General features: G+C 42.6%; 1 protein-coding gene across 14 annotated transcripts in view; it reads right to left on the reverse strand.

Moving 5' to 3' along the window:
* LOC140476467 (alpha-(1,6)-fucosyltransferase) overlaps positions 1–15,829 on the reverse strand; it is a 741,369-nt gene that overhangs the window by 189,597 nt on the left and 535,943 nt on the right. The window lies entirely within an intron of this gene.

Genomic DNA, 15,829 nt, shown 5'->3' on the forward strand with positions numbered 1-15,829 from the left:
CAATTGCTTAAAATGCATCTCAAGTGACAGAAAAGTCAAATCATGGTTAATCTTATATTGTTTTATGAAAGTTACATCTAAGTGCTGATTTTCACCAAGAGAAAACCAACTATGGTTAGAAGGATTTTGTCTTTGAATTGTGCTTTCAATTATAAATGGTAGTGTGGTTTAGTGAAGTGTAATTCTGTTCTATACAGGAAGGTTCTGTCAAGGAATTACCCACTACTATCAGAGAAAATAAGCCATGACTGACCACATACCTATACATTATGCCTCCAAGTGTATACATTTGGTTACAGATACTAATGAATTTTAAAATGAAAACTGTTCACCTAACCTATAAAATGACAAACACCCTCTAATTAACCTTGCAAGTTTACAAAGACATACAGGTTTACCTGGATTTGCCTCTTTGGGACCAGAGGCATTAGGACCATAAGAAATAAGAGGGGAATTGGGCCATTTCACCCATCAAATCTGCCCCACCATTTAATCATTGCTGATGTTTCTCAATAGACAATAGACAATAGACAATAGATGCAGGAGTAGGCCATTCTGCCCTTCGAGCCTGCACCGCCATTCAATATGATCATGGCTGATCATTCCTAATTAGTATCCTGTTCCAGCCTTATCTCCATACCCCTTGACTCCACTATCTTTAAGAGCTCTATCCAATTCTTTCTTAAAAGAATCCAGAGACTGGGCCTCCACTGCCCTCTGGGGCAGAGCATTCCACACAGCCACCACTCTCTGGGTGAAGTAGTTTCTCCTCATCTCTGTCCTAAATGGTCTACCCCATATTTTTAAGTTGTGTCCTCTGGTTCGGCACTCCCCCATCAACGGAAATATGTTCCCTCCTGCCAGAGTGTCCAGTCCTTTCATAAGCCTATACGTTTCAATCAGATCCCCTCTCAGTCTTCTAAACTCAAGGGTATACAAGCCCAGTCGCTTCAGTCTTTTGGTGTAAGGCAATCCTGCCATTCCAGGAATTGACCTCGTGAACCTACGCTGCACTCCCTCAATAGCCAGAATGTCTTTCCTCAAATTTGGAGACCAGAACTGTACACAGTACTCCAGGTGTGGTCTCACCAGGGCCCTGTACAGCTGCAGAAGCACCTCTTTGCTTCTATACTCAATCCCTCTTGTTATGAAGGCCAGCATGCTATTAGCCTTCTTCACGACCTGCTGTACCTGCATGCTTGCCTTCATTGACTGGTGGACAAGAACACCCAGATCTCTCTGAACAGCCCCTTTACCTAATTTGATACCATTGAGGTAGTAATCTGCCTTCCTGTTCTTGCCACCAAAGTGGATAACCAGACATTTATCCACATTAAACTGCATCTGCCATGCATCTGCCCACTCACCTAACTTGTCCAGGTCACCCTGTAATCCCCTAACATCCTCATCACATTTCACCCTACCACCTAGCTTTGTGTCATCAGCAAATTTGCTAATGTTATTGCTGATACCATCTTCTATATCATTTACATATATTGTAAAAAGCTGCGGTCCCAGCACGGATCCCTGCGGTACCCCACTGGTCACTGCCTGCCATTTCGAAATGGAGCCGTTAATCACTACCCTTTGTTTCCTATTAGCCAACCAATTCTCTATCCAATCTAGTACTTTGCCCCCAATCCCGTGCGCCCTAATTTTACTCACTAACCTCTTGTGTGGGACTTTATCAAAAGCTTTCTGAAAGTCCAGGTACACTACATCCACTGGATCTCCCTCGTCCATCTTCCGAGTTACATCCTCAAAAAATTCAAGAAGATTAGTCAAGCATGATTTCCCCTTCATAAATCCATGCTGACTCTGTCCTATCCTGTTACTATTATCCAGATGTGCCGTAATTTCATCCTTTATAATAGACTCCAGCATCTTTCCCACCACTGAGGTCAGACTAACTGGTCTATAATTTCCTGCTTTCTCCCGCCCACCCTTCTTAAAAAGTGGCACAACATTAGCCGCCCTCCAATCCTCAGGAACCGACCCCGATTCTATTGAACTCTGGAAAATAATCACCAGCGCATCCACGATTTCCCGAGCCACCTCCTTCAGTACCCTGGGATGCAGGCCATCAGGTCCCGGAGACTTATCAACCTTCAGACCTAACAGTCTCTCCAACACCAAATCCTGGCAAATAGAAATTCCCTTAAGTTCAGGTCCTTCAGCCACTGTTACCTCAGGGAGATTGCTCGTGTCTTCCCCAGTGAACACAGATCTGAAGTACCCATTTAATTCCTCTGCCATTTCTTCGTTCCCAGTAATATATTCCCCTGCTTCTGTCTTCAAGGGCCCAATTTTTGTACTAACCATTTTTTTGCCTTGGACATACCTAAAAAAGCTTTTACTATCCTCCTTTATATTCTTGGCCAGTTTACCTTCGTACCTCATTTTTTCTCTGCGTATTTCCTTCTTACTAATCCTCTGTTGTTCTTTAAAAGCTTCCCAGTCCTCCGTTTTCCCGCTTATCTTCGCTAAGTTATACTTTTTCTCTTTTAACCTTATATGTTTCTTTACTTCCCTTGTCAGCCACGGCCGCCCATGTCTCCTCCTGGGATCTTTCTTCCTTTTAGGAATGAACTGATCCTGCATCTTCTGCATTATACACAGAAATATCTGCCATTGTTCCTCCACGGTCTTCCCTGTTAAGGTATTAAACCATTGAACTTTGGCCAGTTGCTCCCTCATAGCTCCATATTTCCCTTTATTCAACTGAAATATTGTCACTTCAGATTGTACCCACTCCCTCTCAAATTGCAGATTGAACCCCCTTCTGTTGCCTTCTTCTTGTAATCCTCAACTCTTTTACCAACCAATCGATCTCTATTTTTCTTAAATATACACAATGACTCGGCCACCATAGCCTTCTACAGCAGTGAGTTCCACAGATTCAAAACCCTCTGACTGAAGAAAATCCTCCTCATCTCTGTTCTAAAGCATTGTTCTTTTATTTTAAGGCTGTGCCCTTGGGTTCTAGTCTCTCTTACTGGTGGAGTCATCTTCTCTATGCACACTATAGACTCTCAGTATTCTGAGAATTTCCATCAGATTGCCCCTCACCCGTTAAACCCATCAAGTACAGACCCAGGGTTTCAAATGCTCCTCATTAGACAAACCCTTCACTCTCGGGATAGTTCTTGTAAACTTCCTCTGGATCCCCTCCAACAGCAGCACATCTTTCCGACCATATGGGGCCCAAAACTGCTCATAATATTCCGAATTCCAGAACCTTATACAGCCTCAGCAGTATATGTTTGCATTTGTAATCTTGTAATCTTGAATGTCAATATTGCATTTGCTTTCCAAACTGCCAACTAAACCTGCCTGTTAACCTTAAGAAAATTCTGAACAAGGTTTCTCAAGTCCCTTTGTGCTTCAGATTTCCAAGGTCTGACCCCATTTATAGAAGAGTCTATATCTATATTCTTTTTACCAAAGTACATAACCTCACGCTCTCCCACATTTTTCCATCTGCCACTTCTTGGTCCACTATCCTAGCCTGTCCAAATCCATCTGCAGACTCCCTGGTCCCTGAATACTCCTAGCCCCTCTACTTATTTTTGTGTCACCTTCAAATATAGCAACAAGGCCTTTAGTTTTTTCATCCAGATCATTAATGTATAATATGAATAGCGGTGGTTCCAACCGCTGTGATATTCCACTAGTCACCAGCTGCCATCCTGAAAATATCCCTTTATCTCCAATCTCTGCCTTCTGCTAGTCAGCCAATCCTCTATCCATGCCAAAACCTTGCCACTGACACCACAGGCTCTTGTCTCATTTAGCAGCCTCCTGTGTGGTACCTTGTCAAAGGCCTTCTGGATAAATCACATTCTCTGGCTCTCTTTTGTCTGACTTGTTCGTTACTTCCTCAAAGAATGCCAACAGATTTGTCAGATATGACCTTCCCTTGATGAAGCTGTGCTGAATCAGAATATTTTACCACGCAGTTCTAAGTACTCCACAGTGTTATCCTTCATGAGAAAAACTTAAATCTTACCAAAACCAAGGTCAGCTAATCAGCCTATAATTTCCTGTCTTCTGCCTCCCTCCCTTCTTAAACAGAGGTATTACATTAGCCATTTCCAGTCATCTAGACCGTCTATGACTCCAGTCATTCCTGAAAGATCACCAACAATGTCTTTATAATCTGTTCAGCTATCTTCTTCAGAACCCTGGAGTTGTAGTCCATCTGGCCTCAGTGACTGATCCATCTTCAGGTCTTTCAGTTGTTTCCCCAGAACCTTCTCCTTATTGATGGCCACTGCACTCATTTCTGCCCCCAGACTCTCTTGAAGTTCTGGTATGCTGCTGGTGTCTTCCACTGTGAAAACTGATGCGCAATACCTATTCAGTTCATGCGCCATTGTTTTGTTCCCCATTACAACTGCTTCAGCCTCATTTTCCAGTGGTTCACTGTCAACTCTTACCTTTCTTAACGAATTCAACAAAACTCTTGCAATCTTCTTTTACATTACTAGCCAGCTTACTGTCATATTTCATCTTCGCCCTGACTTTTGCTTTTATTTTTAAAAAATTATCCTCTGTTGGATTTTAAAGGCTTCCCAATTCTCTCGTTTCCCACTGATCTTCACCTAATGGAATATTGTTTCTTTTGCTTTTATGCTGTCCCTGACCTCCATGGTCAGCCACGGCTGCCTCATCCTCCCCTCTGTATGTTTATTCTTCCTGTGGATGAAATTCTGCTTTGCTTCCTTAATTAATCCCCAGACACTCCTGCCAGTTCTGCTCCAATGTCTTCCTTGCTGGGCTCCTCTTCCAATTAACTCTGGCCAGCTCCTCCCTCACGTCTTTGCAGTTACCTTTACTCAATTATAATACCATTACATCTGATTCCAGCTTCTCCCTCTCAAACTCCAAGGTGAATTCTATCATTGACTGTTTGAGGTACCTTCACATTAAGCTCCCTAATCAAGTGTGCCTCATTGCACATCATCCAATCCAGAACTGCCTGTTCCCTCGTAGGCTCCAAAACAAAAACTTCTCAGAGACTTTCCACGAATTCCTCTTCATTCTTCCACGAATCCATTACCAATCTGATTTTCCCAGTCCACCCGCATATTGAAGTTGCCTATGCTTATTATAACAGTGCTTTTTTTACATGCCTTTTCTATCTCTTGATTTATTTTTTCCCCCACATCCTGACTACTGCTAGGAGGCCTGAACACAACTCCTATCAAGATCTTTTCTCATTTGTGATTCCTAAATTCTACCCAGAGATTCTGTATCACTTCAGGCAACCCTGTTTCCTCTGCTCATCTGCCTGTCCTTTCAATAGGATGTGTATCTTTGGATATTTAGTTCTTAGCCCTGATCCCCTTACAACCCACATCATCATATTTGCTGCTTCCGATCTGCACTGTTAGCTCGTTTTTCTTGTTTTACATATTGCGTGCATTTAAATTCAACACCCTTAGTCCTCCATTGACTGGCCATCTTCTCATAGTTGGCCCCTTAGCTGCTAAGTTCAAGTAAGATTCCTGACTCTATCCATACTCTCTGCCCAACCATATATCCTGGAAACTTTAATAACTTCTGCTGAGACCTTCTGACTCCACCTTCTAACCTTTTCTATAATTTCCCATGCAACTGAACCCCCTCCCAACTATTTAATTTAAAGCCCCATCCACAGCCCGGGTTGTGCGACTCAGCAGGACTCAGGTCCTAACAGAATTCAGGTGGACCCTGTCCCATTGGAATAGCTCCAGCCTTCCCCAGTATTGGTGCCTATGTTCCATGAATTGGAACCTGTTTCTCCCACACCAATCTTTGAATCACCTGTTTATCTCTCTTGTCTTGTTGACCCTGTGCCAATTAGCTTGCGGCTCAGACAGTAATCCAGAAATTACTTCCTTTTCAGTTCTGCTTTTTAATTTGGCCTCTAGCTACTCTCAGTCCCTCAACAGAATCTCTTTCCTCTTCCTACTTATCTGGCTGGACCATGGTAACAACATTGTACCCCTCCCCACTCCAAATTCCTCTGCGGTCAGATGAGAGATTCTAAACCTGGGCACCAGACAGCAACACAGCCTTCAGGACTCTTGATCCTAGTCACAGAGAACAGTGTCTACTCCCCTGACTATACCATCCTGGATTACAACTACATTTCTCTTCTCTCCCCTCCGTTGAATGAACCCTTGTAACACAGTCCCTTGGAACTTTATCAGTTTGCTTATCCTCCTCACAGCTCCTACTCTCATCCACACAGAGAGGAAGATGCATTAGACAAGCTCAAGGGCTAATGCTCCTTCAGCATTACCTCCTGGATCCCTCTACCTGCCTCACTTGTAGTTATATCCTCCTGTCCCTGACCGCTGACCAAGTTCGAAGTTGTTAATCCAAGGGGTGCGATTGCCTCCTGAAAAACAGCCTCCAGGTAATTTTTCCTGTCCCCGACTATGTCACATATTTGAAGGTCAGACCCCAGATTAATAACTCTCAGCCAGAGCTTTTCAAGAAAACAAGACTTGCTACAGATGTAGTCACTACGAACCACAACAGGGTCCACCAGCTCCCACATGATGCAGGTACAACACATCACCTGGCTCTACATCTTTATTTTAATTATTTTGTTCTTATCTGATTTTCAAAATATTAATTCTGGTCTTTTAGTTGGTAGCCTGTAAATATTGCCCCTGTTTACCTTCAGTCTGATAGTCCAACTAGTAGTTACAGCCAACCAGGTGAATTTACATTTTATACATTAGAATCCCTGTGTGGCAACAGGCCATTCGGCCCAACAGACCCACACCAACCCTCCCAAGAGTATCCCACCCAGATCCATTTCCCTAACCTACAACCCGACATCTCCCATGACTGATGCACTTAACCTACACATCACTGAACACGATGGCCAATTCACCTAACCTGCACATCTCTGAACTGTGGGAAGAAACCAGAGCAGACGGAGAAAACCCAGACACTGGGAGATTGTCTGAACTCCACCAGTCACCAGAGGCTGGAATCGAACCTGGGTCTCTGGCGCTGTGAGGCAGCAGTGCTAACCACCCTTTTGCCCTCAGCCCTTGAGGCTGAGTTTTAATTTATCCTGTTAAAAAAAAAATTACAAAGTCTAAGCCAAAAAAGTAAGCAAAAGGCAACTCATTACCCCCCCACCCCCGTATCAAATTCCCACATTCCCTCCAAATTCCCCAAACCATATACTCACTCAGACTGTCTTACTGGATAGAATTCTCCTTCCTGATGGTGCACTTTCAACAGGCCCTCTCTTAAATAGGGTCAAAAATCAAACAACACTGGGTTATAGTCCAACAGGTTTATTTGAAATTGCAAGCTTTTGGAGCTTTGTTCCTTCATCAGTAGTTGAGCTCCAAAAGGTTTCGATTTCAAATTGACCTGTTGGACTATAATCGGATCCTGGACCTCGTCCACCCCAGTCCAACTCCGGCATCTCCACATCATCCTTTAAAACGAGCTGAGGTGAGTTGTGATAACTCACACTAGTTAAACTTCAGTAGCAATTACTACCTATGAAGGCCTTATTCACAGATTCATAGAGCACAGGAATAGACCCTTTGGTCCTGTCAGTCTATGCCGAGCGTAATCCAAAACTAAACTAGTCCCATCTGCTAGAATGTGGCCCCTATCCCTTCAAGCATTTCTTATTCATGTACTTACCTAAATTGATTTTAAATGTTCAGGCTTCATAAGACAGAGGAGTGGAAGTATGGTAATTCGGCCCATCGAGTCCACTCCAACATTTAATCATGGCTGATGGGCATTTCAACTCGACTCACTCACACTCACCCTGTAGCCCTTAATTCCTTGTGAGTTCAAGAATTTATCAATCTCTGCATTGAAGACATTTAATGTCCCAGCCTCCACTGAGCTCCATAGCAATGAATTCCACAGGCCCACCACTCTCTGGCTGAAGAAATGTCTCCTCATTTCCATTCTAAATTAATCCCCTCTAATTCTAAGGCTGTGCCCACGGGTCCTAGTCTCCCCACCGAACGGAAACAACTTCCCAGCATCCACCCTTTCTAACCCGTGCATTATCTTCTAAGTTTCTGTTAGATCTCCCCTCAACCTTCTAAACTCTAACAGCCGTTCATCTTCTTAACATTTTCATGAGACAACTGAAGTTGAAACTCTTAAAATAGAGAAAGGAAAGAAATTTTTACCAGTTGTATTTGGACACTACCTCTAAATTGTCAGATGGTATGCTGACTCAGGTTGTGTCTCACTCTGGGTGAGCTTTCTCCTTCCTGAATGTGAGAAGCTTTAAAGGATTGGCTGGCTAAGAATGTCTATTTAGCAGTTAAGCATCACAATAGTACTCAGGCTTCCCAGAAACTGTAGTTTAGGAGGTTCTGTACTAATCTTGCAAGGGGACTAAATACACAAGGATCAGAACAGGCAAATAATGCTTCAATAATTCCATCTGAAACAAAATCCCCTTCCTGTCAGAACAGCTTGAGAGTGGAGAGGAAAAGGGCTAGCAGCAGTGAGGATAAGGAAAACATACAACTCCCAGTGCCATTTCTCTTACCTGAAGTGTTATGATAAATCCACTTAGACAAATGGAAATTAAACAAATTGTTATGCTTTTCCCATGTGTCAGGACTGGAAAAGCCAACTATCTCACTAATTAGGGCAAGCTATTTACCAAGTTCTTACAAAATTACTGACAAATCTCTCTGCTTTTAATTGGTCCTTGGTTTCTCAGTATGACTGATGCAAGTGCCACTTGCAGTCTAAATCTATAGGAGCCTTACAGAAAGTAGCCATGACATGGAGGTGCCAGTGTTGGACTGAAGTGGACAAGGTCAGAAGTCACACGACACGAGGTTATAGCCCAACAGGTTTATTTGAAATCACAAGCTTTCGGAAGGCTGCTCCTTTTCCAAGTTCTTTTGGATTATAACCTGGTGTCGTGTGACTTCTGACATTAGAGAAAGTATGTCATGAATTTTCTGCTTAAACTGCTGCAGACAACATGAGGTTTGCACTCCCAAGACTGCTGTTCAGGAGGAAGATGTAAGGTTTGCCCTTAGTTGTGTCAAATATTCTGTGCGACCGCAACTGTACGCGTCCAGAGAAATGCAGAACATTTCATTTAATTTCTGACTTGCCTTACTTGCTTTCAAGTTACATGTGTCCATACCATTCACTCTAATCCTTCCTGATGAGCATAAAAGGGTATATTGATTCTGCATTGATTCATCCAGTTGCGAACGGTTTTGTTGATTGACTGGTTAATACAATGGTATTAAAGTGGACTTAACTGCTGGAAAGATGTTACAATTACGAAACTCGTTCCTGAAGGAACACAGACAGCTTCTATTGAAATCAAAGCAGGGATAAACTGTACCAGGTTTGTCATGTTTTTAGTTATATCTGATAGTTTTCAGCACACAGTTGGATTGGCGAGAGCTGTCCAACTCATCCTTGGTATTACGGAAAAAATGAGGACTGCAGATGCTGGAGATCAGAGTCAAAAAGTGTGGCGCTGGAAAAGCACAGCAGGTCAGGCAGCATCTGAGCAGCAGGAGAATCGACGTTTCGGGCATAAGCTCTTCATCAGGTATTGTGGAACAAGGGATTTCTAACTTCTTCAGAAACTGTGCATGCCAATGAAGTTTAGTTTAGTGAGTTCCACTGGACTTAGCAGTTTATGTTGGTACCACAAAAATACTTAGTCCAAATAACCAAATAAAATCAAAGTAGCCATATTAACCGCAACCGAACTTTAAGCCCCAGCCCTTAGAACTAATGGGAAAGCATTTAATGCATAAAATACAAAATGGATGAAGGGAAATAACAGTCAGCCCCACTGAATTGGGGAGCAAGAATCTTCCACTCCACCCATTTGGCTTTGGTTTCTCTCCGATGATATTTTGCAATCTTGGCACCACACATCTTTATGTGTTTCAGGCTATCAGAGAAAACCAACCACTTTCTCCTCAAATCAATTGTCAAGCTTTGGCTAGTTAGCAAATATTTTTTTCCCCCCCCAGGTCATTTGGTGTAATTTATCAAAATGAAAATGGGGGTAATGTATCGGAAATATGATAAAGAATTCAGTGCAATTTGCCAGCTTGGAGACTGGCTGCTGCTTGCCTTAGCTTCTGAATGATGGCAGCTTTCTCTTTGTAACTTAGAGGGGGCATTGAATCATTCACAGCCAGAAGAAAACTGCACGTCATTTTGTGCACTAACACACGGTCAATGCTTCCATTAGGAAGGAACAATTCACAATCAGTGTCATTGTCTTCTAGAACCAAAGCAAAACACAGCAGATACCTGAAATACAAATACAGCATGTTCGAGGAACTCAATAGGTCAGGTAGCATCTATTGAGAGAATGGGTTGGTGGGCAGAATGTACTGGTCTGAGACGAATTATGGTCGGAGTTATGGAAGGCAGTTGATGAATATCAATCTGCCAGAGTTGGAATTAACTTGATGAACATGCCAACAAACGTCCTTCCTGGAGACAATAAAAATATGATTGGCTTGTTGGCTGGAAGGGGCATCTGAAAGGTATGATCGAACGCATGGAGACAGTACAGGGGTTCAATCCCTGAGAACTACATTCCAGCCTTTACTTCTCATCCACCTTTCCCTTTGACCTCCACCCATGGAAATCTACTCCTCTTTTGGATTTTACTATCTTGTTTCTCTATTTATCGCTTCATATTGCATTCAGATGGATTTTACCGCAATACCTCGTGTCTCATTCAGACACAACCTCTGTTTCTTCACGATATTCATATTCATCTTTTTGGCTATGGCATCATGAAATCTTTCGTTCTTTAATCTGCTCGGGCCTCCACCCTAGCAGACCTGATTCGATCTCTGACTTTCCCCTAACTTTATCAATCTTCCTGATAAGGATGGTGCCTGTTGATGTCTGGTATATTGATCTCTACCTTGCACAGGTTGGACACAAAACCTTAGACACTTCTTCTTATCTTGCCCTAGAACATGGTCCCAGCATTGAAGTTCAAGTCATTGTTCCAAGAGGATTATTGACATCATCCCTAAACAGTGTCCCACTTTTTAGCTCCCCACCCACACATAGCCCCAGCCACCACCTTTTTCCAAAACCCACAAAGAGAATTGCTCTGGCAGACCCACTGGTTAAGGCTGCTCCTGCCCAACTGAACTCATTTCTCCTTATCTACAGTCTCCACTTACATTTCGGATTCTTGTGTCATTTCATGTCAATTCCACAGTTGCAACTTTCCTAGCCCCAGCAGATCTTCACTATGGAAGTGCAACTCCTCTCTACATTTTCCCCATCAGGACACAAAGCTCTCTGCTTCTTACCTGAACAGTCCACATCCTTCACCGATCTCCTTGATCTTGCTTACTTTTTTTCTCACCTTGAATAATTTCTCTCTGAAAGCATCTTACAGTCTCCAAGTACGCCCTGGGGATTTATGCACCTTTACGCCTGCTAAAAATATTTCATAACTCCTCCTTATTAATCTTAGAATGTCTGCAGCTCTATTACCTGTCCTGACATGGATTTGTTTGCTATGTCACTGAAGGCTGAGATTGTTACGTAAGTTACTTGAGGGTATCAAGGTCTATTGGAGAAAAGATGGGATCATGCAGTTGAGGTAAGAGAGACGTATAATCTAATAGGTGCTGGAAAAAGTTCAGTGAGCTGAATGCCTTACTCTTATTGAAAGATCACATTATAAAAGCTTGAAGAAGATAGTGAAATAAGAACAAAAGTGTTGCCCAACAACATCTGTGGAGGGATGGACAGACCAAAACAAAACCTCCTTCACTCCCGTAGGTCTGATGGCTTCTGACACAAATATGGACACCCCTAGTCTGCTTAACTACCTGAAGCCAGTCATCGAGTTGTTGCCAGAGAGGAGGCCTTCGTTATTGATAACGCATCACCATTTCGCAGACCAGCCAGTCACTTGTCGGCAGCCAAGCCTCCGATTCCTTGGCCCTAGGTGGTCTATAACTTGGCTTTTCCCACTGCTTAAAGCAACAATGGTGTAAAGAGCACTTCTTATGAGTTTCTGGTCATTTCCTTTTAATATAGTGCAGTAATATTTCAACTCCTTGGTTTTAAAATCATTTCCATTCCCATTTCAATTCAGAATCAAAAATCCAGGAAAATAAAAAGAGATGGACTTGAAAGAATGGTGATAGGAGGGTGGGGGATGGGGTAGGTGGGGGAGGTGAAGAGAGAGGTGTTTGACTGTGGCATCTTGTTGGTGGTGAAAGAAATAGCAGAGGATGACACTTTGAATGGAGAAGCTGCTGGAGTAGAAAGTGAGGATCAAGGAGGGGGGGGAAAAGAGTAGAGGCAGAGTGAGGAACATGGGCCAGACGTGACTGAGGGCTCTGCTAACCATGGTGGGGCCGCGTTTGAGGGAAAAGACAAACATGTTCGAGGTCCTCCTGAGCAAGGTGGCATTGGCTGAAACAATGTGATGGAGAAACTGGGAGAATGGAATGGAGTCATTATCGGAAGCAAGCCGTAAGTAAGTGGATTCAAGGTAATTGTGAGAGTTGGAGGGTATGAAGTGGATATTGGACATCTCATTCCCAGAAATGGAAGCAAAGATGTCCAGGAAGTGTAGGAGAAAGTCCAAGGTGGACCTGGTGAAAGTGAGAAAAGGACGGGGAAATTTGAAGCAAATTTAATTCATTTTTCACATTTCCAAATGAGAGCAGGGAGGTGCATTGATACAGTCAGTCATTGATGTACCAGAGAAAGAGTCAGGACAAAGAACATTCCATATACCTACCATAATTGGCACTCCAAAATAAACTAAAAACTGAGGATGCAGGAGATCTGAAACAAAAACAGAGATTGCTGGCGAAACTCGGCAAGTTTGGCAATGTCTGTGGGGAAGAAATAGAATTAGCGTTTCGAGTCCAGGGATCCTTCTGAAAGGTTACTGGACTTGAAATGTTAACTCTGCTTTCTCTCCACAGATGCTGCCAGACTTTTGTTCTTATTTCACTATATTCTTCAAGCTTTTATAATGTGATCTTTCAATAAGAGTAAGGCATTCAGCTCACTGAACTTTTTCCAGCACCTATTAGATTAAACGTCTCTCTTACCTCAACTGCATGATCCCATCTTTTCTCCAATAGACCTTGATACCCTCAAGTAACTTACGTAACAATCTCAGCCTTCAGTGACATAGCAAACAAATCCATGTCAGGACAGGTAATAGAGCTGCAGACATTCTAAGATTAATAAGGAGGAGTTATTAAATATTTTTAGCAGGCGTAAAGGTGCATAAATCCCCAAGGCATGACGAGTTTGTGCGCCAGGCTGCTATGGGAGGCAAGGGAGGAGGTTGCTGGGGCCCTTGCAAATATTTTATTTTTAATACTTCACTGGCCACAGAAAACTGGAAGAAAGCAAATGTAGTTCCTTTGTTCAAGGAGGGCAGCAGGGGTAGGCCAGGTGATTTCAGACCCGTTAGTCTGACGTCAGTGGAAAGGAAATGATGGAAAAAATTCCAAGGGATAAGATTAACCAACACTTGGAAAGGCCAGGATTGATCAGGGATAGTCAACATGGATTTGCTGGATGGAGATCCTGTCTGACTAATTCTCAGAGTTTTTGGAAATATATTGATGAGGGCATTGTAGTTGATGTGTTACATGGACATTACTAAGGCCTTTGACAAGATTACACATGAAAGGCTGGTTCAAAAGCTCAGAGCCCATGACATCCAAACCATATTGGCAAAGTATATATCAAAAAACTGGCTTTCGAATAGGAGGAAAAGATTGATGGTGGAGTGTTGTTTCTTTCATTGGGAGCATATTTTGTCTTGGTACCCTTGCTGTTTGCTACATACATTAACAACTATGACGTGAACGTCAAAGGTATAATTAGTAAGTTGGTAGATGACATGAAAATTGATGATATTGTTGACAGCGGGCAGAATGGTCTCAGATGACAACCTGATGTTGACCAACTAGTAAATTGGACAGAGCAATGGCAGGCAGATTTTAATCCTGATAAGTAAGAGGTGACACATTTTGACATATCTAATAAAGGAAGAATGAATGCTGGGTCCTTAGGGAGTACTAAGAATCAAAAGGATCTTGGCATACAAGTCTATAGATCCCTGAAGGGGTATCAGCACAGGTAGATTGGGTGATGAAGGTGGCTTTCAGGATACTTGTCTTCATTAGCTGGGATGTAGAGGACAGGAACAAGGAAATCTTGTAGCAAATTTATAGGGCATTGGCTGGACTGCAGACGGAATATTGTGTCCAGTTCTGATTGCCACACTATTGGAAGGACATGATTGCATTGGAGGGGGGCTGAGGAGATTCACCAGGATGATGCCTGGGATTGAGAGAGACTGAATAGACTAGCTTTGTTCTCTTCGGAGCAGAGGAGGCTGAGGGGAGATCTGATTGAGATATACAAAATTATGAGAGGCATAGAGAGGAGATTGTGAGAGTCTTTTCAGATCATGAGACGGACATATTTAATAGGAGAGGGTACAAGTTTAAGATGAGGACGCAGTGATTTAGGGGAAATCTGAGAATACTTTTTCTCAACCAGAGCATGATCTGGACTGGTCTGGTCCATAACAATAGTAGGCTACAGACTAAGCGCAATTAAACAGGATCAGTATAGTTTGGTGTTGGTTGGTTGGCAGAGACATGGTGGGCCAAAGGGCCTGTTTCTCTTCTTTTTGACCGTATGGCTCTTTATGATGACAACCTTCACCATCCCTCATTTGAAAAACCGCTTCCTGATTTCACTGCTGATTGGCTTAGGTCCAATTTTATTATTGCGCCATATCCTGGATTCATACATCAGAGGAAAGAGTTTCTTCATACTTAACTTTCTAAAATGATTCATAATTTTAAGCACCTTGGTCAGATCACTCCTCAACTTAGTCAACCCAATGGGGCATGGAACATGTCCTTATAATGTAACCCTTTCACTTTGATGAGCTGATGCTATACCTACTCCAAAGCCAACACTTTATTTCAGACGAATTGCTCAAAGTGAAGTAAGTTACTCCTAATAAGGCTTGAACAAGTAACAGAAGCATTAATTTCCACTCTTTGTATTCCAAACCACTTGAACGTAGGCCAACATTACATTAGACTTTGCACGTACATTATGTAGCTTTGAGTGATTTGTATACCTAAGTACATAGCCCTTTTATACGTCTGTAATTTTTAACTGATCACAAGTTAGATTATATTCATATTTGTCTTCCATAAATCCAATTTGGACAATCTTAAACTTTCCCACACTGCACTCCATATGCCACAGTTTTGTCCATGTGCCTCTGCACCTTGCTTCCTTCCTGTGTCAAGTTACAACTTACTGTACATCACCGTGCCAGCTTCCAACTTTAACAGACAATGTTTTATTTCTCATCCAAGTTATTGACAAACATGCTGAAGAACTGAAGCCCCCGGCCAAACTGGAGTTGTTATATCCAATGACAGTATCGCTGTTTTCCGAACTGCTTCCTACTTCCAATTCCCTCGCCAGCTTATCAGATACCAGCAGAAAATCCAAATGGTAAGATTCCTAGTTGCATTTTTTCCCTCACCAATATTAATTACTTTACTCAGACACAACCTGTTGTTTATGATGCTGATTCTCTGACTGGCCTCGTGTATGTCTAGTACTTGGTCTTGCTGTCCCTGATGAAAGATTCCAGTAACTTTGCCATGAGCTAGGCTCAACTAACAGAGCTGCAGCATCTGTTCAGACAAAGCAGACTTAATGTTTCCGGTCCAGTGATCCTCCTTCTTCAATGCACCCAAAATGTTAACTCCACTTTCTCTCCAAAACTGCTGCC

This window comes from Chiloscyllium punctatum, chromosome 4, assembly GCF_047496795.1.
Source record: "Chiloscyllium punctatum isolate Juve2018m chromosome 4, sChiPun1.3, whole genome shotgun sequence".
Classification (NCBI taxonomy): Eukaryota; Metazoa; Chordata; class Chondrichthyes; order Orectolobiformes; family Hemiscylliidae; genus Chiloscyllium; species Chiloscyllium punctatum.